Source organism: Triticum urartu, chromosome 4, assembly GCF_003073215.2.
Source record: "Triticum urartu cultivar G1812 chromosome 4, Tu2.1, whole genome shotgun sequence".
NCBI classification, from domain to species: Eukaryota; Viridiplantae; Streptophyta; class Magnoliopsida; order Poales; family Poaceae; genus Triticum; species Triticum urartu.
In genome coordinates, this window is record NC_053025.1 from 191,465,430 (window position 1) to 191,489,983 (window position 24,554).

General features: G+C 43.3%; 1 long non-coding RNA gene across 1 annotated transcript; it reads right to left on the minus strand.

The window, feature by feature from the left end:
* Nucleotides 1–21,328: 21,328 nt before the first annotated feature.
* On the minus strand, nucleotides 21,329–24,553 carry LOC125551267. The gene is made up of 2 exons (XR_007302371.1): nucleotides 22,287–24,553; nucleotides 21,329–22,194 (listed from the first exon to the last, which is right to left on the minus strand). It is a non-coding gene; the product is annotated as an uncharacterized LOC125551267 (long non-coding RNA).
* Between the last annotated feature and the right edge of the window lies 1 nt (nucleotide 24,554).

Genomic DNA, 24,554 nt, shown 5'->3' on the forward strand with positions numbered 1-24,554 from the left:
TGGCCCAGGACCGTTTGTGCCTTTTGGCTCACGTATATGATAGTGTCGCTAGCATCCATATGACAGAGAACCCGGGCCGACATGGCTAGTCGTGAACCCAAAGCGGCACAGACCTATGGAGACAGGCATACATGAATCACATCGAACATGTCGGTCATCAGCGAGTGATTCCGGGCTGTAGCACTGGGCTAACAGGACTCCGGGGAACCCGGGCTGTAGCAGGCTAGGCAGGACTCCGGATATCACCGCGTGACATTTCCCCGAAGGGACAGACATAGGAACGAAGTGAAACACATGCCGGCCAGTCAAGTGTCCTGAGCAGTAGTGCTGGGATAGCAGGACTCCGGTGAACCGGGCTGTAGAGGACTACTATGGCTCGAGGAACACTAGACTACATTTCCCCATAAGAAGGGCTGCCAAGGATAAACAACTAGATTGTCGGATCCCACTCATACCAAGCATTTCAATCATACACACAATATGCCCGATATGAGTACATACAACATGGCATCACAACAAAACTCTACAACTCAAGTACTTTATTTAAAGGCTCCAGAGAGCCATACATAACATGTTCATACAGATAGGGGTCACATGACCCGACACTCAAGTCATACAAACATACAAGCACATGCGGAAGCAACTAGTCTGAGTACAGACTCTAGAAAGAAAGAAGGCTTCTCGAAGCCTGTCTATCTACATAGGGCCCTCCATGGCCAGGATCACCACCTGGGTGGCTAGTCACTCGTCGACGTCAAGGTCTACGTAGAACCCATCGGAGGGGGCAGTGTTGTCGTCTGAAAACAGTAATTAAGCAAACATGAGTACAAAGGTACTCAGCAAGTCTTACATCAGAACCTACTATACATGCTTATTCTCAAGAAGGTGGTGGGGTTAATGCAGCAAGCCAGCTTTGACTCTTGGCTAAGCTATCCTACGGAACTTCACCAGTAAAATAGTTTTCGCACATGAGTCCACTACTCACCAACACAATACTCCACCGGGGATCCTCCCTCGTCATCCTACGAGAGGGCCATCCTCGGTACTCACACTTATCTTGAGTCTTCTATTAGTACCCATTAACTTGTCTATGAACTGTATAGGCAACCAAGTAGTCCTTTACCGCGGACGCGGCTATTCGAATAGTTTTATACCCTGCAGGGGTGTACTTCTTCATACACGCTTTCACCACTTACCGCCGTTTACACGACATGTACTCGGCAACCTTCAAGCGGAAGCCCAGCGAGGGTGTCGGCCACGGCCTACCTAAACACTTAAGTCTCTAGTCCAGGTTTATCGCCTATCCAAGTTCCATCCGCAGGGAGTCCGGCCGAGGTTTCCACATACGGCCCCGAACGATGTGAACAGGGTTCCCGAGACACCAAACGGGTGACCCGGTACACCGTGCCACGGTGTATCTACCGCAACATAGCCCACCCCTAGGGTCAGCGCTACGCACGGCCGCCAACACATAACCTACAAGCACCAGAAACTATTTGCAACTCCTGGACAGAGTACTAGGGTGACTAAGAAGCCGAGAGGGTCCATTGGTTTCGGGCCCAATGTACGGTAGTAACTGCATCTTAAATCACACATACAGATCTCAGTTCTTAGGGACAGCCTCAATGAAACAACCCACCATGTACTCCTACATGGCCTCTCATCGATACCTTTACCAAAACATGTTCAACACATCCCTCACATTACCGGCATAAGCATTTCACTCTAGCCCATCACCTAGATGAACCAGACCTGACACAACTCTAAGCATAGCAGGCATAGCAAGGTAGGAATCACATACATGGCTCAATCAACTCCTACACATGCTAGTGGGTTTCATCTAGTTACTGTGGCAATGACAGGTCATGCAGAGGATAAGGGTTCAACTACCGTAGCACACAGCAGTTTGAGTCGCGTTGTCTTAATGCAGTAAACAAGAGCAGAAGCGAGAACATGGGTTGTATCGGAATGATCAATGGTTGCTTGCCTGATGGAGTGGTAGTGGGATACTACCCTTCAGTTGGATACTCGTGAATATCCTCGGAGGCAGAACCTACCACGAAGAACACATCGGAACACAATCAACACATGACGATATGCAACAATATGATGCATGCTATGACATGGCAATATGAATGTGTCTTGGCCTAATGCAAGCTATAACAGAAAGGAATGAACTCATTTGAATCAAAGATTCAAATATTAGCTCATTAAACATGGCCTTAATAGTGCATTTCCTTATTCTGCTTAAACAGCAAGGTAAACTTGTTTTGTCATGCATGAAACCATTACAGATGGATAGATTGAATTTTTTTGATCATTTTTCATATATAAATCTTTGCATTTGGAGCTATGGTTGATTTTCTATGATTTTTAGAAGTTTTAACTATTTTCTAGAAATTCCTGAATAAAAATAAATCCAAAAAATGCATTACTGCGTCAGCGTTGCGTCATGCTGACCTCAGCAGGTCAAAGGCGCCAGCCCAGGTCAAACCTGACTGGTGGGCCCCTTCTGTCAGCCTCTCAGCTAATTAACAGGATTAGATTAACACTAATTAGCTGTCAGTGGGGCCTGGGCCCACATGTCAGTGACTGATTTAATTAAAATTAATTAAAACTAATCCTAAATTAGTTAGCAGACCAGCCCCACCTGTCATAGACTCAGGGGGGTCTACCTGGGCCCACCCAGGAGTCAAACTGGGTCAAACTCGCCGGCGACTCGACGCCGGCGAGGCCCGAGACGGTGGCGCAGCTCGGAAAACACCCACAGGGCACGGGCGAGGCCGTTCTTGGGCTCGTTGGAGAGCTCTTGCAGTCGCGCATCTAGTGGTGGTGGAGGCCGGGCCTACGGTGGCCGGAGACGACGACGACGAGCTCCAAGGCGGCGGCCGGAGTTCGGCCATGTGTGGGGAGTGGGCTGCGGTGTGCAAACACGGAAACTGAAGCGCTAGCGAGACACTATGCAATGCGGCAAGCACGTTGCATAGCACGGGATGACCAAATGGTCGCCGGAGCGATGCCGGCGACGAGCTCGAGCGGAGACAAGCTTCGGCCATGGTGGAACTATGGCCTAGAGGGTGCAAATGCGTGGGAAAGAAGAGGGGGAAGGCGGCGAAGCTCATAGGGAGGTCGATGAGCAGCTCAGTGGGCTCGGGGGCGACCGGAGCGAGGCGAATCGATGAACGGCGTCCGGCGGGTACCGAGGTTGAAGACGGCGCGATAGCGGCGTTGCAGGGCCCCCGGCGAAGCGTGGCTCGGTGGGGAGGGCGAGGGCGTCGTGGCGGAGCGATTTGGCTTGTCGGAGGGGCGAGGGGGTGGCTCTGGCGTCGTCTACGGCGAACGGCGGCGAGGAACGCGCTCGGGCGTCGCGGGAGAGAGTGAGGGAGACGAGGGGGAAAGTGAGCGAGGATGAGAGGGGGACGTGGGGGTCGCGTGGCACCCCTAGGCATCTCCAGGCGTCGGCGGAAGCAGGAGGTGGCCGGCGTGTGGCCGCGGGCGCCGGCCACGCGCTCCGCGTCCTTCTGGCGCGAGGAGGACAACGACTGGCAGGGCCAGTCGGCTGGGCCGAGCCAGGTGGGCTGGCCAGCACAAGTAAGGCCCAGGTGGGCTTCCCTCTCTCTTTTTTTTATTTGTTTCTGTTTTTCTATTTAACTGCAATTGTTGGGCTTTATTAAAAATACTAAAATGTTTCCAAAAATCCTGAAAATAATTGTGGGCTCTGTTTAGAATATTTCCAACAGCAAACATTTATTTCCAGAATTATTTGAGCATTTAATTTATTTTATAGCATTTAAATGCCCAAATTCAAATACTTATGATTTAATTCAATGACCTTCTGTTGACCTAGAAAATTGTGCACCAATTTTGCCAGAGGTTTTAACCCAAGACAAAGAGGGTGAACTTTTTAGAAGGGCATTTCAGGTTCATTGAAAATAATTTTAGTAAACCCTAGTTGTTTCCAGGGGGTGTTGGGGGTTTCTGCCTTCCCCATTTCAAATTTAAGAGAAATTTAAACATGATGCACACTCTAATGCTTGAACTAGCTAGGGTGTGACAGTAGGATAATTCTTGAATATGCTATATCGTTGAAATGGGGGTCAACACGCCCAAACATTTCCTAGACGCCGTACAAATGAACAAACATGTATAGTCAAAGAGGGCCTTAATTGGGCTGGTCAAAATAATATTAAGTGGATCCCAAATGATGTGGCCCACCGTAACAACGGCTCTTAGCAGGCCGATAACAGGCCAAAAGCTCGATAGGGCCATATAAATGGAAATGGTCCGCGGTCCTCTAGTAGGCCGAAATAGATGTCAATTTTGTCTCAGCCCTTTTACTTTACGGGGCAGTAAGAGGCCGAAAGTGTTATGGGGCAGAGGAGGCCCAATTTGCAAACTAGGCTTTTAATAGGCCGAAAGTCGCGTTGGGCTGAAATGATGCCCTGCGGAAAGTGGGCCCCTAATGGACCTAAAGTCAAAGGCCCAACTATTGTGCGGGCCGTTAACAGGCCGGGAGACAAAAGGGGCTAGGAGTTGTCCCATTTACCGAATGGGCCGAGGACAGGCCTAAAGTCACAGCGGGCTAGAATTGGCCCAACTACAGAATGGGCCGAGAAAAGGCCGAAAGACGTTCCGGGCCGTTAACGGGCTGAACTGACGATGGGCGGCTAACAAGCCGAAAGAAGCTCGGGCCGCAATTGGCCCCAAAGACGTAGTGGGCCATTAACGGGCTAAAACTAACGATGGGCTAGAAATTGTCAAATCTAGAATGGGCCTTTGATGGGCCGATTCTGTGTAACTTGTATGGGCCAGGCTTGTAAAAGGGCCTGACTCAAGTAGGCCGCTAATGGGCCGGCCCGCTTATTTTGACAGGCCCGGCCTTTTCACCAGAATGGGCCTCTGTTGGGCCGTGCCACATGTCGACCTATCATAGGCGCCTCCTGTCCAATGAATGGTTGACATCTGTCCCAACGGTGAGCCAACACGTGTTTCCTCCGGCCAATGACAATTTTACATGCGGAAAATCCTCATTGCTCCGGGTTGTTAACGGGTTATCAGATCCAAAACCGGACCTGATAGCTTAACAACGACCCGTTACGGTGGATGCCACATGTCGGTCACCCTTGAAGAAAGCACTTCTATGACGCATGATTTATCGTCATGGAAGTGAGCACTTCCGTGATGATAATTTTGGTAATGTCATGGAACACTTCTACGACAACACAGGTATGACTATCTTGATTCTGTCACAAAATCGTCATGGATGTACATGCATGACAGAAAACATGACTTACTATGACAAACACGTATCATAGGTGGTAGGTGGTGGCGCACTTCTATTTTGGTAATGTCATGGAACACTTCTATTTTTTTGTAGTGTCTTTTTGCAATGCGACGTCCCCCTGCCGAACCAGCAAGGGGCCTCCTGGTCCCATAGGTGGCCATGGATATCCCATGACATTGTCCCTACAAAAACATATAGCCTTGCCATGCTCCATCTTCTTAACACAAAATATAAATCATGTACACGCCCGAGGTCAGCTGAGCAATTGGTTCATACCTTTTAACGCGCTTCAGCTTTTTCAACCCCCATGCAATACATGAGTGCAAGCCACGGACATAGCACTATGGGTGGAATAGAATTGGTGGTAGAGATTAATAAGGGGAAGCCAAAAAATGAAGATAGTCTACATCGACGCGGCTAATCAACGGGTCAATGATGAAAAATTGATGCCCATCGATGCATCGGATGCAACGGATGCCCATCAATTGATGTCAATGAGAGGAGTAGGGATTTCCATGCAACGGATGCACTAAGAGCTATAAGTGTATTTCCATGCAACAGATTCACTAAGAGAGGAGTAGGGATTTCCATGCAACGGATGCAACGAATGCACTAAGAGCTATAAGTGTATTTCAATTGATGTCAATGAGAGGAGTAGGGATTTCCATGCAACAGATGCACTAAGAGCTATAAGTGTATGAAAGCTCAAATTGAAAACTATGAAGACCTACGACATTTGAGCAAGACCATCATCGAATATACAAGCCAAGTTCTATGATGAAAAATTCCCACTAGTATATGAAAGTGACAATAGAGGAGACTCTCTATATGAAAAACATGGTGCTACTTTGAAGCACAAGTGTGGAAAAGGATAGTAACATTGCCCCTTCTCTCTTTTTCTCTCATTTTTTGTTGGGCCCTTTTTTGGACTCTCCTTTTTTTCCTCACTGGGACAATGCTCTAATAATCATGATCATCACACTTCTATTTACTTACAACTCAACATTACAACTCGATAAAACTGAAACATATGACTCTACTAGCAATGTACCCGTGTGTTGCAACAGATCCAAAGTAAAATAATACTTGTTCACAAACTTGAAAGAAAACACTCTAGTTTTGATATGCATATATCACTAAAAATATATTATATTTCACTCAAAATATATTCCTCAGGCTGTTTTGATGATGTGAGAGAGGGATGTGGTTGGTTTGAAGATACTAAGGGGTTTTCTGAATTGGAGCAGAAAAGTAGGTTGTTGGTGCAAAAAGGCCACAACTTACCTCACAGTCGTTAGATGCAGATCTAATGGCCAAAAATGATGGATGGCAGACACACCATCATCACCAGCCGAGTCTTTTATAGAAGAATAGATATGAATGCCTCTGTTAGTGTACCAGGATGTGCAATGACACTAGCATAATGATACATCTCCAACATATCTATAATTTTTGATTGTTCCATGCTGTTATAATATCATTCTTGGATGTTTTATAATCATTTTATAGTCATTTTATATCATTTTTGGTACTAACCTATTGACATAGTGCCAAGTGTCAGTTGCTATTTTTTGCATGTTTTTACATCGCAGAAAATCAATACCAAACGGAGTCCAAATGCAGCGAAACTTTACGGAGATTTTTTATGGACTAGAAGACACCTAATGGGCCAAGGCAGCACCTGGGGGGTGCTCCGAGGAGAGCACAATGCCCCCCGGACTGCCTCTTTGCTCTATAAATACCCCCAATGTTCCAGAAACCCTAGGGGAGTCGACGAAAAATCAATTCCAGCCGCCGCAGAGTCCAGAACCACCAGATCCAATCTAGACACCATCACGGAGGGGTTCACCACTTCCATTGGTGCCTCTTTGATGATGCGTGAGTAGTTCTTTGTAGACCTTCGGGTCCGTAGTTAGTAGCTAGATGGCTTCCTCTCTCTCGTTTGATTCTCAATACAATGGTCTCTTGGAGATCCATATGATGTAACTCTTTTTGCGGTGTGTTTGTTGGGATCAGATGAACTTTGAGTTTATGATCAGATCTATCTTTTTATATCCATGAAAGTTATTTGAGTTTCTTTGATCTCTTATATGCATGATTTCTTACAGCCTCGTATTTCTTCTCCGATATTTGGGTTTTGTTTGGACAACTTGATCTATTTATCTTGCAATGGGAAGAGGTGCTTTGTAGTGGGTTCGATCTTACGGTGCTTGATCCCAGTGACAGAAGGGGAACCGACATGTATGTATCGTTGCTACTAAGGATAAAACGATGGGGTCTATCTCTACATAGATAGATCTTGTCTACATCATGTCATCGTTCTTATTGCATTACTCCGTTTCTCCATGAACTTAATACACTAGATGCATGTTGGATAGCGGTCGATGTGTGGAGTAATAGTAGTGGATGCAGGTAGGAGTCGGTCTACTAATCTTGGACTTGATGCCTATGTAAGGATTATTGCCTGGATATCGTCATGATTATTTGAGGTTCTATCAATTTCCCAACAGTAATTTGTTTACCCACCGTTTGCTATTTTTCTCGAGAGAAGCCACTAGTGAAACCTACGACCCCCGGGTCTCTTTCTCATATTATTTGCCTTCACGATCTATTTTATTTGCCTTTTATTTTTAGATCTACTAAACCAGAAATACAAAAACACCTTGCTGCAATTTATTTTATTTGGCTTTTGATCTATCAATATCTACAATTTTATCTCATGTCTGTTTGCCAATTTGTGGCACCATTACCCGAAAGGGATTGACAACCCCTTTTACACATCGGGTTGTGAGTAGTTGTTATTTGTGTGCAGGTGTTGTTTAGGTTGTGTTGCTTGGTTCTCCTACTGGTTCGATAACCTTGGTTTCACATTTGAGGGAAATACCTGTCGCCATTGTGCCGAATCATCCCTTCCTCTTTGGGGAAATACCGACGTAGCTTCAAGCGACATCACATAACATGTATGATAATGATGAATGTGGCTGAGCCACAAATACTATGTCAGCTATATGATCATGAAAAGCAACATGACAATGATGATGTACTAGAGTATGTCATAATAACGAAACGACGGAAGTTGCATGGCAATATATCTCGGAATGGCTATGGAAATGCGATGATAGGTAGGTATGGTGGCTCTTTTGATAAAGATATAATGAGGCTTATGTGTGATAGAGCGTATCATATCATGGGGTTTGGATGCACTGGCGATATTTGCACCGACTCCCGAGGTGAGAGAGAGCAATGCACGGTACCTAAGAGGATAGCAAATTGTGGAAAAGTGAGAGTGCATATAATCCATGGACTCACATAGTCATAAAGAACTCACATACTTATTGTGAAAGTCTATTAGCCCTCGAAGCAGTACTACAATGCATGCCCCTAGGGGGAAGGTTGGTAGAAGTTAACCATCGCGCGCCCCCGACCTCCACGCAAAGGAAGACACACAATAACAAACCGTGCTCCAATTTCTTAGCATAACTAAAAACTATACGTGCATGCTTCGAGAATCACAAACCTTAACACCAATATCTATACCTACTAATAAAGAGGCTATTGCTTCTTACCACTGTAATTTTTGTCCGTCATATTTTCGTCCGTCTGTTGCTTCGTTGCTCTTGTTTCTTCGTACGTCCCCCGTGCCCCCTGAATTGTCACGCGGTCCTTCTGGCTTTTCCGGAAGCTTAACAAATCTAGCCCACTGGAGCCCAGGCCCATGCTAGATACGGGAGAAGGAAAAAATATAATCTACAGTGATTGGAGTCGAACTCATGATATATCGATCACTACCAATGACTACATCCAATTGAGCTATCAGTTGGGTTGGGTAATAGACTTCACGTTAAATAATACCACCTCGCTTTTTACATCCTATTTCACTAATTTAAATATCTGTGCAATCTGAAATCATCAAGCCGCCTTAAGAGTCAAGAGAAGGAATTAACGAGCGAGAGAAAATTGATAAAATAAAGAAGGGAGAAAAGCACATCTCGGTGATAGGATGGGGACGAACATCTCGGTGGCGGCCGGCGGCGCGACGGAGAAGGACATCCCGGTGGAGGCCGGAGCCACGTCGTTCTTGCACGTGGGCCAACAGCCGTGATGCGTGGACAGACGAAGACAGACATCCCGGTGGCGGCCGGAGCCACGCCGTTCTTGAACGTGGTCCAACAGCCGCGATGCGCGGACGGACGAAGACAGACATCCAGGTGGCGGCCGGAGCCACGTCGTTCTTGAACGTGGGCCAACAGCCGCGATGCGTGGGCGCAGTATGTCCACATACATGCTGCTACTGTTCGGTCTGAGCGGCGGATCTGCCTCTGCGCGACCAAGGTGGACATGGAGGAGCCCAGACTGAAGCTGCCACCGAAGCATCCTCGCGTCGTGGCTCCACCAGCTGCTGCTCTGTGCCAATTAAAGTTGCAACGCTGCTCCTCTCTACACTTGCACCAAGCAGTGCTGCTCTCCCACATCTTTGCATTTGTTGGTAATATTGGCCTTAGTTGACCATGAAAGGTGCCCGATACAGACCATGATCCACGCAGGAAACTGCTCGTCAACCGGCACTGCCGTGTGGGAGGTCTGCGACGACGTCTTCTGCTACTGCGCTGGCGAGAACATAATCCTCCTAAAGAATACAAGCTCAGGGTGCAATATTAGATGCTCACAACTTTCAGGCTGTCTACGTAATTGTTCCTTCTATTTTCCACGCGTTGTCAGTGTTAATTAAGATCTATGTTAGTACATAACTCTTGTTGGTGCACGTTTTGACAACTACGTGTCCCTCCAAATTTCCTCAGTTAATACATATATGATAATATTATAATTATTGGTGTTATAATATTATTGGTTCAGAGTCAACTATACATTTACAATATTGACTGAAATAGTATATTTTGAGTTTCATACATGCAAAAATGTTTACAACTTGTAAATGCCTTAAGTAAGTGATAATTGATAACCAAAATTATGCTTCATAGATCCATCCATCTATGGTAACTATGCAACTATGCATCACTATCATTTGTTTTTTTTAACCCCACAAAAAAATATTTGTTTTCATAGTTTCCAAACTTTTTTGAAAAATGTCATTTTTATCTCGGATATACCTATTTTCATATATTTCTGATTCTTAAAAACACAAAATGAATCAAAAAAGGTTAAGTTTCATATTTAAAATTATTAGCAATGACATCTCTTTTACGTTATTATACATGTTATGACCTGAATATTGGGCTTCCGCCCCGAAACATGCATTATTATTAACCATGGCTAAGGCTCTTCCTTTTAACATGATGTTGCAGGAATTCTTTTTCTCCCGTTGCAACGCACTGGCTTTTTTCCTGGTTCTTACTAAACCACCATTATTCACTAGTACAACCCACATATTACCATCTCTATATCGCAAAACTATTCTAAGGAATCAAACTTATCATATTCGGTGATCTACATGAAAATTTTACTATATCCCTCTTGAATACCTATCATATCAGGACCAATTTCATAACCCGTACATGCTGCCATTACTATTTACTAAAATCTCAAAAAAAAATAAGTAAAGCATGAGACTGCAACTATTTATTTAAAATATATCCACCGCCATGCTCTAAAAGATATAACTCAAGCACTAGAGCAACTGCCTAGCTCAAAAGATATAAGTGAAGCACATAGAGTATTCTAACAAATCACGAATAAATGCATGTCCCTCTCAAAAGGTGTGTGCAGAAAACAATGATTGTGGCAAACTAAAATGCAAACAAAGCAAAGACTCTTATAATACATGACACTCCAAGCAAAACTCATATCATGTGATGAATAAAAATATGGCTCCAAGTAATATACCAATGGATTATAGATGAAAGAGGGGATGCTATCTGGGGCATCCCCAATGTTAGATGCTTGGTGGTCCTTAAATATTACCTTGGGGTGCCTTGGGAATCCAAAATCTTAGATTCTTGCCGCTCCTTATTCCTTCATTCATCATGATATCACCCAAAACTTGAAAAACTTTAGCACACAAAACTCAACAGAAACCTCATGAGATCTGTTAGTATAACAAGCAAGTTCTAAACTTTAGGTACTGTTATCAACCCATTCATATTTTATTATTGCATAATACCTACTGTATTCTAACTCCTCCATGACTTATACCCCCCGATATTATCCATAGCATCATTAAAACAAGCAAACTATTCAACAAAAACATAATCTATCAAAGGTAGAACAGTCTGTAATGATCTGAACAAACGCAATACTTCTGTAACTCCAAAAATTCTGATAAATTAGTACAACATGGAAAATTTGTATATCAATAATGTTTAAAAATTCAGAATTTTATCATGTTCTATTGAATTTAAAGAATTCTAGTAGTGGGCGCCAAAGTTTCTATCTTTCCACAGAATCAAGTCAACTATCAACCAAATCACCCCAAAGGCTTTACTTGGCACAAACACTAATTAAAACATAAAAAACAATCATAACAGTAGCATAATTGTGTGAACATACAAAACAAGAAAGAAAACAAGAAAAATAAGATAACTATTGGGTTGCCTCCCAACAAGCGTTATTGTTTTATGCCCCTAGCTAGGCGTAATGCATAGTTTCAAGTATTGTCATCCTTATTGTTCATCCCATAGGTGGCCCTCATAATCAATTCATATGGTGGCTTAGTTCTCTTTCTAGGAAAGTGTTCCATTCCTTTCTTTAATGGAAACTGGAACCTTATGTTTCCTTCTTTCATATAAGTAATAGGAAAGGCCTACCAAGTATTACATGACAAGACGAATCATGTTCAAAGCACAATGAAATCCACGGGCACATAATTTGTATTAGCAAGAATAAGCACATCATTTATTCTACCCAATGGTTTCTTAATATTTGAATCCGCTAAGTGCAAATTAAGGGAATATTCATCCATATCAACAAGGCCTAGCACATCACATAAAGATTTTGGTATAGTGGAAACGCTAGCACCCAAATCACATAGATAATTACGTTCATAATATTTAATCTTTACTTTAATAGTAGGTTCCCATTCATCATGCAATTTTCTAGGTATTGAAACCCCCAACTCCAGCTTTTCTTCAAAAGCTTTCATCATAGCTTCTACAATATGTTTAGTAAAAGTTTTATTTTTTCATAAGCATTGGGTGAATTTATCATGGATTGCAACAAGTAAATACACTCAAGTAAATAACAACTATCATAATTAAAGCCCTTGTAATCCAAAACAGTGGACACATCACTAGTTAAAGTCTTGACCTCTCCAAACCCACTTTTATCATTTTTATCATTAAGATCATCACCCTCCAAACAATTGGGATGCCTTATAGCTCAAGTTGCCTCATCTCCAGTGCCTTTGTCATCAAGTTGTATATTAGTAAATAAAGATACTATGGGTGAGACATCAATCATTTTAATATCTTCATCAAGATTACGGTAGAAATCGGGCAGAATAGCCTTCTCTAGGAATTCTCGCTTAGCTCTCAACCTAGCAGTTCTTTCTTTACTTTCATTAATGGAGACATAGATAGCTTTAATGGACTCAATAATATCAAGTTAGGTGGCAAAATTTTAGATTTGAGATTTTCCACATCAGAGCAATTCTATCCATGTTCCTAGCCATATCATCAACTTTACTCAATTTTTCTTCTACCATAGCATTAAAAATCTTTTGAGAATTAATGAATTCTTTATATTATTCTCAAGATCAGTAGGAATCCTATTATTATTATAATAATTTCCATAGGAATTACTATAATTATTGGAGGAATTTCCGGGATAGGGTCTAGGATTAAAATTGCCTCTATAAGCATTGTAATTGAAATTATTTCGGGAGACAAAATTCACATCAACGACATCATTATTTTGCTCAACCAAAGTAGATAATGGCATACCATTAGGATCAACATAAGAATTATTACTAGAAACCATTTTCATAAGAGCATCCATTTTATCACTCAACGTAGTAATTTCTTCAACAGAATTTACCTTCTTACTAGTCGGAGCTCTTTCAGCATGTGATACGTCTCCAGCGTATCTATAATTCATGAAGTATCCATTCCATGTTCACAACAATTTTGTCTATGTGACACTCTGTTTTGTCTATGTGACACTCTGTTTTTTCTATGTATTCACACATGTATTATGTTTCCGGTTAATACAATTTCAGCATGTGACACTCTGTTTTGTCTATGTATTCACACATGTATTATGTTTCCGGTTAATACAATTCTAGCATGAATAATAAACATTTATCATGATATAAGGAAATAAATAATAACTTTATTATTGCCTCTAGGGCATATTTCCTTCAGTTAGTTCTGTTCTATATGATGTTAGTGTAATCTAGAAACATTTTTAGCACCTAAATGCCCGTTTTAAATAGGAATCTCGGTCGTTGGCGGATTTTCCTCTCGGGTTGTGATGAAATTGCATTTTTTGCAATTTTACTGTCTGAGTTGTTCGACTTGAACTTCTCGTAGTGCTAGGTTGAACTTCCGCCAACATTGCCCAAATGGGGCTTGCGATATACCGTTGGAAAGCTATGGACACCAATATCATGACCCAAGTTAAATTTTTGGCAAAACGTAAGCGGTTTAAGAGCAGTTTTGAAAACCGTTTTTTCGTCATACAAAAAACGTGAATTGTATTTTCGATCACATTTCTAAACCGTTTATCAGAATGAGGAAAATAATATGGCGTTGGAAAGCTGTTGTTAAACCGCTCCTGCCACATGTTGAAAGTTTTCTCTAATTTCCTATGGTTAAAGAGTAATTTGGAAAATCATAAAATTTCACAAACCGAACAGCCGAGTTTGTATTTTTGATGTCATTTCTAAACGGCTAATCCAATTGAGGAAAATGATATGGCGTTGGAAAGCTTGTGAAAATGCGCTACTTTTTCATATTGAAAGTTTTTTCTAATTTTGAACGGTTTAAAAGTAATTTAGAAAACGGTACAAGTTCCGCCGAGTTTGTATTTTCGAGCTAATTTTTTTATGTCCGAATGCAGCAAATGATATGGCGTTGGAAAGCTTGAGGAAATGCGGAACTTTTATGTATAAATTGTTTCTCTCGATTCCTTACTGTTTTAAGTCAATTCTGAAAATAGCTAAAAACGTATTTTCGCCGTAATTTCTACAAACTTTATCAGAATGGGGCAAATAATATACCGTTGAAAAGCTAAGGAAAATGCAAAACTTTTTCATGTTGATGGTTTCCTCTGATTCGTAGCCGTTTTCAAGTAATTTCGAAAACGGCGGGATCATTCGTTTTGCCTTTATCGCGAAACAGATTCTTCGAAAATGCACCGCATGAAGAACCTGAACTTCTCGGCATGTCTACTTGAACTTCACTCTATTTTTCACGTGCTTTTTTTGCCCATAGCTCTCCAACCACTCACCGAAACACTCACCAGAATTGAGCAAGTGATATACTAGTGGAAAGCTGCTGTGAACATGCAACTTTCCCGTGTTGATCATTTTTTCATACTCGTGACGATTTTGAAGGTTTTTCATCTGAAATTCATCCACTGTAGTAGTTGAACTTCCTGCTGTTTATAGTTGAACTTGTGTGACGTATTTTTGTTTTTAATTTTCTCATCCATTCGTCAGGGTTACACAAATGATATTCCTTTTGTACAAATCTCTCTCACAATAATATTTTTAACTTTCACCAACGAAGGACTTGAACTTATAACAACAAAAATTTTAGCCTTTGCTTTTTTGTTATTTTTAATACAAAATGCACACCTTGTAGTACATGAACTTCTGGTAGTTATCAACCTGAACTTCTCTCGGTTACATGAAAATATTTAAGTTTTTTTATGAATTTTTAATCTGATTTTCGTAATCCTTTTTATGAATTTTGAAGTGCTCTATTTTTAATAGTTGAACTTCTTGTTATTTTATTTTTGAACTTCTTGTTTTCATTCTTTAATACCGAGGAAAAATCTGAGTTTTCTATAATCATCGAATGTAACACCCCGGATGTAACTTGCCATATTTGTATTCCAACTCTTGTCATTTTCGGCTCTAAGTTATGATATTTCCTTGTGGTTGGGTTTTGTCTTCGTTTTGCATTTTGTTCATGTCATGCATTTCATATCATGCCAGCATGTGCATCTCATTTGCATACTTGTTCGTCTCATGCATCCGAGCATTTTCCCGTTGTCTCTTTTCGTGTGCGGGTGTTAAACTTTCTCGAAATGGACCGAGATTTGCCAAGTGGCCTTGGTACACCACCGATAGACCGCCTGTCAAGTTTCGTGCCATTGGAGTCTGTTTGATACTCCAACGATTAACCGGGGAACCGTAAAGGCCTCGTGTGTGTTGCAGCCCAACAACCCTCCAAAGTGGCCCAAAACCCATCCAAACCCCATCCATCCTCTCAGCCATTCCATCAAGATCGCGTGGCCGAAAACCGCACTCCATTTGGACACTCCTACCTCCTCCTATCTATAAATATGTCTTCTTCCCCAAATTTTTCGTCCCAAACCCTAGATCCACCCTCCACTGCGCCGCTGGACGTGTCCGCTCCGGCCGGACACGTCCGCCACCGACAACCTCCTCCAATCACGGCATGCCACGTCGCCCATGCCCGCGCCCACTTCGCCTCCCTCCTGCGCAGGCCCGCCGGGCCCAGGCGGGGCCCTCCCGGCCCATTCGTCCCGCGCTGCCGCTCTCCCACGCAGCGCCTCCCCGCCGCCCGGCTTCGCCACCGCGCCGCGCGCTCGCGTCGCCGGCCACCGCCCGCCCGCGCGTCAGTCGCCGAGCCGCTCCAGCGCCGCCGCTGCTGCCCGGCTCCACCGCCTCGCGCCGCCCGAGCTTCCTCGCCGCCTCTCCAGTTACCTCTCCGACCGGATCCGGCAGGACCCCTCCTCTCCGGCCACCGCCTTCTCCCCGAGCTCCGGCGAAGACCCCGGCCAACCTCGGTCTCCGCGCCGCCCAGATCTGGATCGGGTCAAACCCTAGGTTGACCCCGGAATATCTATAAGTCTTTTATTTTTTACATCCTGGAGCACTTTTCATCATGCCATAACTCCACATCCGTAGCTCCGTTTTGGGCGTGCCATATATCAAAATGTTCGTTAGGATGTCCTCTTCATTTTGTTCCATTGCACCATGCTTGTTTGAGTCCATATTGATGCCCTAATGACTGTTGCAAAAGTGCTATAAAATGTTAGTTCCTATTTCTTATCAGATTATGAGAATTTGTCATTTTTGCCATGATTATTGTATGTTGCATATGGTCATGAGCTCTACATGTGTTTTGGGATATGCCATGCCATCTTTACAGGGGTGTATTTCATGTATTTTTGTGATCAATGGGGTGACTAGCACAAGCATGCAAAGTAGCTCTCGTGATGTTGCTGATTTCAGGGACTTGAATTTCACTAAGTCTTTTCCCTGCTGTTATTTTTATGCCATGTATTCATGTTGCTACAGAGAGATCCATGCCTCTTTTGAGTATGTTCAGTAAGGATGATTTGGGCATATGGTTGTGCTCTATCCATCCATGTCCCTTTTTGCTTTTATGGAGTACCCTAGCATGACTCAATCTTGCTCTACTTTTGCTATAAAATGTTCCTGAAAGATTGTTTACGTGTTAATCAATTTTGCCAAGGTTGTTGTAGTTGATCCATGCATGCTATGAGCTTGTTCTTGCTTTGGTTAGCTTCTTGAACATGTCTTCTTGCTGGTAGTATGCTTAGCTTGTCATGCAATGACTTGTGTTGAGTGCATCGAGCTCGCAAACATGCCTACGTAACTCTGTTTTTTGCCATGTCCAGTTTTCTGCTAAGTCTGAATTTGTTAACGAAACTTGCTATGTTAACATGTGTGCCATCATGTTTTCTGTGCCCTTTTGGCTTATGGTCAGTAAGGGACTTTTGTTATATGCTTTGAGTAGATTCATGCCATGCCTTGTGTTGCTATGTTCTGATCCTGTAGCATGTTGTTATCTTGCTCTAAACATTGCTTCCTGATGTTAATTCCTGACATGATAGTATTTTCACTAAGTCTGTGATGTTGCTATCTTTTGCACTTTTGTCATGCTTTTTTGAACCTGCTATTGTGTGATTTAGCCGTAGCTCAGTGTTCATCTTTTGTCAAGCATCTTGAGAAGATCACTGCCATGTGCTTTGTTGCTATGTTGGAGTGCAGTATCTTAGTTTCTTGTTGCATTCTAGATGGCATCGTGCTGTTAATCGCAGAATTGTGTCATTCTTGTTTTGCTTGCCATTTGCAAACCGTGCATCCGATTTCGGTGATCTTTATATCGATTTCGTCCGAAATTAACTCATCTTTCCAGAGGCGCTCTTGGTTTGCCAAGTTGAGGCCTGGTTGAATCTTTTCCTTCCGGGGCATGCATATGCATTGCATATCCCATCCCGCATATCATGCCATATTTTGCATCATGTTGCTTGCGCATTGCACCGTGGTTGATTGTTGTTTCCTTTGCTTGTGTTCTTACCTTGGGTAGAGCCGGGAGACGAGTAAGTGATCGAGGAACCCGTTGAGTACGCTTACGAGGATCAAGCTTACGTCAACTCGGAGAACTTTGCAGGCAAGATGACCATACCCTCGAAATCACTTCTATCTTTGCTTGCTAGTTGCTCGCTCTATTGCTATGCCGCGATACCTACCACATGCTTTATCATGCCTCCCATATTGCCATGTCAAGTATCTAACCCACCTTGTCCTAGCAAACCGTTGTTTGGCTATGTTACCGCTTTGCTCAACCCCTCTTATAGCGTTGCTAGTTGCAGGTGAAGATGGAGTTTGTTCCTTGTTGGAACATGTTTATTGTTGGGATATCATTATTATATCTTGTTTACTTAATGCACCTATATAGTTAGTAAAGTATGGAAGGCTCGGCCTTATGCCTGGTGTTCTGTTCCACTCTTGCCGCCTTAGTTTTCGTCATACCGGTGTTATGTCCCTCGATTTTGCGTTCCTTACGTAGTTGGGTTATAATGGGAACCCCTTGACAGTTCGCCTTGAATAAAACTCCTCCAGCAAGGCCCAACCTTGGTTTTACCATTTGCCACCTAAGCCTTTTTCCCTTGGGTTTCGCGGACTCAAGGGTCATCTTTATTTTAACCCCCCCCCCCCGGGCCAATGCTTCTCTAAGTGTTGGTCCAACCTGAGCGATGTCCGGCGCCCCCTGGGCAACCAGGGTCTATGCCAACCCGATGTCTGGCTCATCCGGTGTGCCCTGAGAACGAGATACGTGCGACTCCTATCGGGATTTGTCGGCACATCGGGTGGCTTTGTTGGTCTTGTTTTAGCATTGTTGAAATGTCTTGTAACCGGGATTCTGAGTCTGATCGGGTCGCCCTGGGAGAAGGAATATCCTTCGTTGACTGTGAGAGCTTGTGATGGGCTAAATTGGGACACCCCTGGAGGGTTTTGAACTTTCGAAAGCCATGCACGCGGTATGGGCAGATGGGAATTTGTTAATATCCGGTTGTAGAAAACCTGACACTTAACTTAATTAAAATGTATCAACAGCGTGTGTAGCCGTGATGGTCTGTTTTCGGCGGAGTCCGGGAAGAGAACACGGTCTCGTGTTATGCTTGAACGTAAGTAGTTTCAGGATCACTTCTTGATCTTTATAGCTTCTCGACCGTGCTTTGCTTCTCTTCTCGCTCTCATTTGCGTAAGTTAGCCACCATATATGCTAGTGCTTGCTGCAGCTCCACCTCACTACCTTTCCTACCCATAAGCTTAAATAGTCTTGTTCGCGACGGGGTGAGATTGCTGAGTCCCCGTGACTCACATATTACTTCCAAAATCAGATGCAGGTGCCGATGATGCCATTACAGGAGATGCGACCGAACTCAAGTGGGAGTTCGACGAGGATTCAGGACGTTACTATGTTTCTTTTCCAGACGATCAGTAGTGGAGCCCAGTTGGGGCGATCGGGGACGTATGCCTTTATTTTGGTTCCCTAGACGGACCTTGATTGTATGCTGGATGATGTAATGCTATATTTATGTATTGTGTGAAGTGGCGATTGTAAGCCAACTCTTTATCTCTTTCTTATTCAGTGCATGGGATGTGTACAGATTACCCCTCTTGGGACATTCCTACTATGCGGCTATGCCTCTAAGTCGTGCTCCGACACGTGGGAGATATAGCCGCATCATGGGTGTTACAAGTTGGTATCAGAGCCGACCCTTGCGGTTAAACGGATGTTTGCGGATAGGTGCGCGGCCATATTGTTCATGACGTTTGTGACCCGTCGTGGCACACGGCATGGTACATGTACCAGACTGGATGCACAGACATATGTGCCAAGAGGGAACGTTCCTGTGGCCCGACGAGGACGTCGGTTCCTCTGAGTGGGGGTGTATGTGATGGCCTGGCTTATTAGGGATGATAGAATACTCATATCAATAAGGAATTCCTTCTTTTTCGGGAGCCCATTCGGACAGAACTCCAAAGTTAAGCTTGCTCAGCTTGGAGTAGTGTTAGAATGGGTGGCCGACCGGGAAGTTGCTCCCGGGTGCGCACGAGTAAGGACAAAGTGCGCAGAAAAGACTAGTATTGATCTGTGGGGCCAGGAGTAACGACCACCGGCGGGTGTGTCCGGGGCGTTACATCGAACTTCTCCATCTTTTTAATATGGACTTCCTGGTTTTATTTCTTAATCTTTTTTTAAGAAATTTTGAAGCGTTATATTTTTAAAAGTTGAACTTCTTGTTTTTTATTTTTGAACTTCTTGTTTTCATTCTTTAATAGCAAGGAAAATCTGAGTTTTCTATAATCATCGAACTTCTCCATCTTTTTAATATATACTTCTTGGTTTTATTTCTTAATATATTTTTTATGAAATTTTGAAGCGCTCTATTATTAAAAGTTGAACTTCTTATTATTTAATTTTTGAACTTGTTGTTTCCATTCTTTAATAACGAGGAAAATCTGAGTTTTCTTTAATAACAAGAATTTTTGAACTTCCGAGGGAAGAGCACTTAAACTTTGCCTTTTTCATTCTTTTTTTCTCATAAGAAATGCACAACATGCAATACGTGAACTTCCGACAGTTATCAATTTGGACCTCTGTGTGTTTCGGTTTAAAAATGAGAAAATTCTCTTAAAACTTTTTTTGTTTTTCATTTTTTATTTGAACTTCTTCATTTTATTATTTAGTAACGACAAAACATCTAAGTTTTTTTACCTTCGAATTTTTTTTACTTTGAACTTCTTAGAAATATATGGTTTTACATAAGGAAACAATTTTCTAGGTTTTTAAATTTGAACTTCTAGTTTTTTTACCTTCTCAATTATTTGAAATTGAACTTTTAGGGTTGTCAAATTTGAACTTCTACATTTTTTGACCTCTCGGTTATTTCAAATTTTCTAGTTGTTTTAATCCATTTTTTATAAACTTTTTTTAGACTGCTCTGTTATTTTGAGTTGGCCTTCTCTCTTATTTTTTAGAAACGAGGAAAATCTAACTTTTATAATATTTGGGTATTTTTAAAAAACAAGAAAAATCCAAAAGTTTTAGTGAGCATCGAACTGCTCTGTTCTTTTAATTTGACCTTCTTGGTTTTACTTTTTAGAAATAGGGAAAATCTCCACAACGTTGATGCATTTTAAGATAAACTTGGGAGAAAACCAACCTGTGAAACTGAAACGAGTGGACAAACACACCGGTTTTTTGCACCTGGAGATACAACTGAACATGCCCACCAGCTAGTACTCTATATCTACATCACACACACACACACACACACACACACCACACACTTTCATTGTTATCTTCTTATTTTTTTGATCTAATTCTGCACATGCCACAGAACTCTTGTTCAAATACTTTTTTGATACAGTTTCCCTGGTTTTTTATCCAGTTTGTTATCTTTGAACTTCAGCTATTTTTGTATCCAACTATTATCTTTGAACTTCAGTTGTTTTTGTATCCGACCTGCCACACATTCTATTTTATAGCAACTCATCCAAATTCAATTTTTATATCAAAGCAAATGCCTTGTTGAACATATACTGACATTCTTGCAAAGTGCATCCAAGTTCAGACGAGAAGAAAAAACATTCAGAAGCTCAATATTACTTATTCTGCGGGAAGTGGCAAGTTGTATAGTACCAAGATCACATTACACATACAGATACCAAGCCTAGTGGTTGACATACAAATTGCAGAGCTAATGGCTTTGGGCAGGCCATGACTGCGCGCGAACATACACCAAGGGAACACCTCCCTCTCACTTATTTCTGATCGTAGCTCCCCTGCTCGACCCGCTGCTTGAACTTGTCCATGTCATCGTCGGACTCGCCGAGCACCACCTCCTTGGTCTCCTGCACTGTCTCCTTTGCGCCCTCGGCAACGTCGTCAGTCTTCTCCTTGGCCATCTTCAGGAACTCCTCCGCCTCGTCCTTGCCTTCTCTCCGATTTCGCCCAGCGTGTCACTGTCATCGTGTTTCTCGGTCGAGTGGTGCTGGCAAGATCAAGCGAAAAGAGAAGGTTGTAAAACACACTGTCAGATGTACTACTAGAGATCAATTTCAGCAGTACGTGATTACGTATGTAACTCTGTAGTATGTACACTGGACTAATAGCATCATCACAATATCCATAGTTGTGTTGCTACATCCAAAGATAGCTACATCACCTAACTTCATCCAAAAAAGTACAGGGAGCAGCAGCAGTTTATAGGAGGCCAGGGGGGTCGGGCAGGTCGTTAGTGGTGGCACACTGGCGTATGCAGGCGGATGCGGGATGGCGGAATCAGGCGCCGCACTGGGGTCGCGCCGGTGCTGGGATTGGGCGGAGCTGGTAGGAAATGTGGAGGACGTCGTCTTGGCTGTCAGCCTACGACAATCACAAAACACAACATCTGCAACCTAGTGTTTGTTTTTTTCTTCTTGTGTAATATACATTGAACTCCTGCAAGAAATCAGAAGAATGGAATCAGTTTAGCAAAATCAAAGAAACTACCTTTGATTGTAGAAATATGCATTGAGCTGTCCCTTGACGACCTGCTCGACCCGCTAGGCAAACGGCTCCGCTCTGCCACTTGAGAACGCTGGCCTGCATGCATACCACATTCAGATGAGATACCATCTTAAATGGTTGGTACAAACCAAAAACTACCTCTGAAAATCAAGACATGGCATTGAGATTTCAGAAGAGAAGTAGAAGCAGTTCCTCCCTTCATAGTGCTGGACTACAGGCTTGCCCCTCCCCGTTGCAGGCAATATCAATTTGGAGAAGATTCAAGCATGAAGTTCATGCTTAGGCCTCGGACAGGTCGTCGCTTAGGCTTTGGCAGGTCGCCGACAACACGAGTTGAGTGGTCATGGTGGCGAGATCCGGCCACTGGAGGAGCAAGCAATAATAATGAAGTTTAACTTTCCCCATTTTTATGCACATAGTGCACAAACGAGCCCAGCAACCTTTCTTTTTTGCTCCTTTCTTACAAACTGAACTGAAGCTGCCGCATTTTTTAAACTGAAGCTGCTCCTTTCCCCATTTTTGCCATTAGAAGGGAGGAGGTGTTCGTCCATGCCGCAACACGCAGACAGGAGTGGAGAGGTCGCCGGAGCGCCGCCGTAGTGGCTGGCGGGCCAGCAGAGAGGGGCCAATGGGCGCGGATGTGCACCAAGGCGTGCGGCAAGGGCTGGTGCCCGTGCAACAGGAGAAAGGAGCCGGAGCTCAGGCGCCGCTTGGTTGCCCCCTTGGCCGAGTGTACCGCGAAGAGGTGCAATGGCCGGTGGCGCGCAAGAGGAGAGAGGAGCCAGAGCTCGAGCTCCGCTCAGTTGTCCCCATGACCGAGCACCGTGTGTGGTCGATGTGGGCGGGGCGGGGGAGTTGTAGTTGTGGGTGGGTGTGCGGCGGCGCTCCGCCGCGGGGCAAGAAGCAATCGGTGATGGGCTCGCTCGGGCTGGATTACGGCAGGGGAGGGGGCCGATGGCGGCGTTGTAGGTGGCCGGGGCCAGCCGGCGGCGGGGGAGGTGGCCGGGGCCCGGCAGCGGCGCGGGAGGTGGCCGGGGCCCGGTGGCGGCACGGGGCAGGGAGGGAGACTGCGGCGGCGATGCACATCGGGGCGAGGGGCCAGATGGGATCGGGGGAGGTTGGGGGAGGGGTTGTGGCTAGCGGGTGGGTGGTTTTTTTCTTTTGTTTTACCGATCGGGGGATCTCAGGAAAGTCCGATCGCCCCTATGCTGATTGTGATCCAAATAGTTATTCTAATTTTGGGATCAGAATAGTGCTACTCTTTCTTTATATATAGAGTATATATATATACTAACAAAAGGGCCCGTGCGTTGCAACGAAATAAGGGATAATAAAATTTCGGCGTTCAAATCAAGCCATTGAGAACAAAATAACTATAGTGCATATAAATAATGTGTAGGCCACTTTGTTAATTTAAATCAAACAAAACTCTAATTGTTTTTATTTGAGGGGAAAATTAAACTAATTGCTGGTTGCACTTATGAATTAGACATGCTAATATAATACATTTAGTTGATGGATTACGTGAGACGAGCTCAGAGACCACAATTTATTCTAAAAACCTTAGTTAAATTTAGCAATTGAAATTTCCATTATTCATCGTATAAATACAAATTGTGCCTCTGTTTTTGTTTGGAATTTTCATTTTAGACACAACAAGACCTTAACCACTAATTAGAAATGTTTTCTTCTGAAATTAATATGGCTTGTGACTTCTCCAGCAGAGTACATTAATTTTTTTAATTTAAATAACACAATAAAAATTTACCAATATAGGTGGGTTGCTTAGGGATGTAATCTAGATCTGCCTTGAATTGCAGTGTGTGCAAGCAGCGAAGCATAAACTTTAGTATCTTGGATGGAGAATTACAGAGGTATACTCTACAGGAAAGTACCGACCTAAAGTTGAGTTAGAGCAACTGGCCTATAACTGGTAGGCTCATTAGTTGGTAAGAAACTTTTTTTAATTTGAGAAAAGGTATGCAAACTTCTTCAGTTAGCAAGTGCTATCAGCTAGCATCATGGCCATCTCTGCTTGCGTCAATCGAACACTCTACAATGTAGTACAAAATAAATAAATTTTGATGAATACAGAGTAAATAAATAATCAGTGAATAGACCTGCCAATGTAAATGTCTCAAATTCTGTCTACACATTTTGCATAACTGTGTCATCTCGACTACATTGCTCTATACCTTGTTAAAATCTTATCCATCAAAATTTATCCCATGACAAAATCAGTTGTTAAATGGCTAAAAAACATCTCGGGTAAGCCCTTAGAGGTGCCGGTC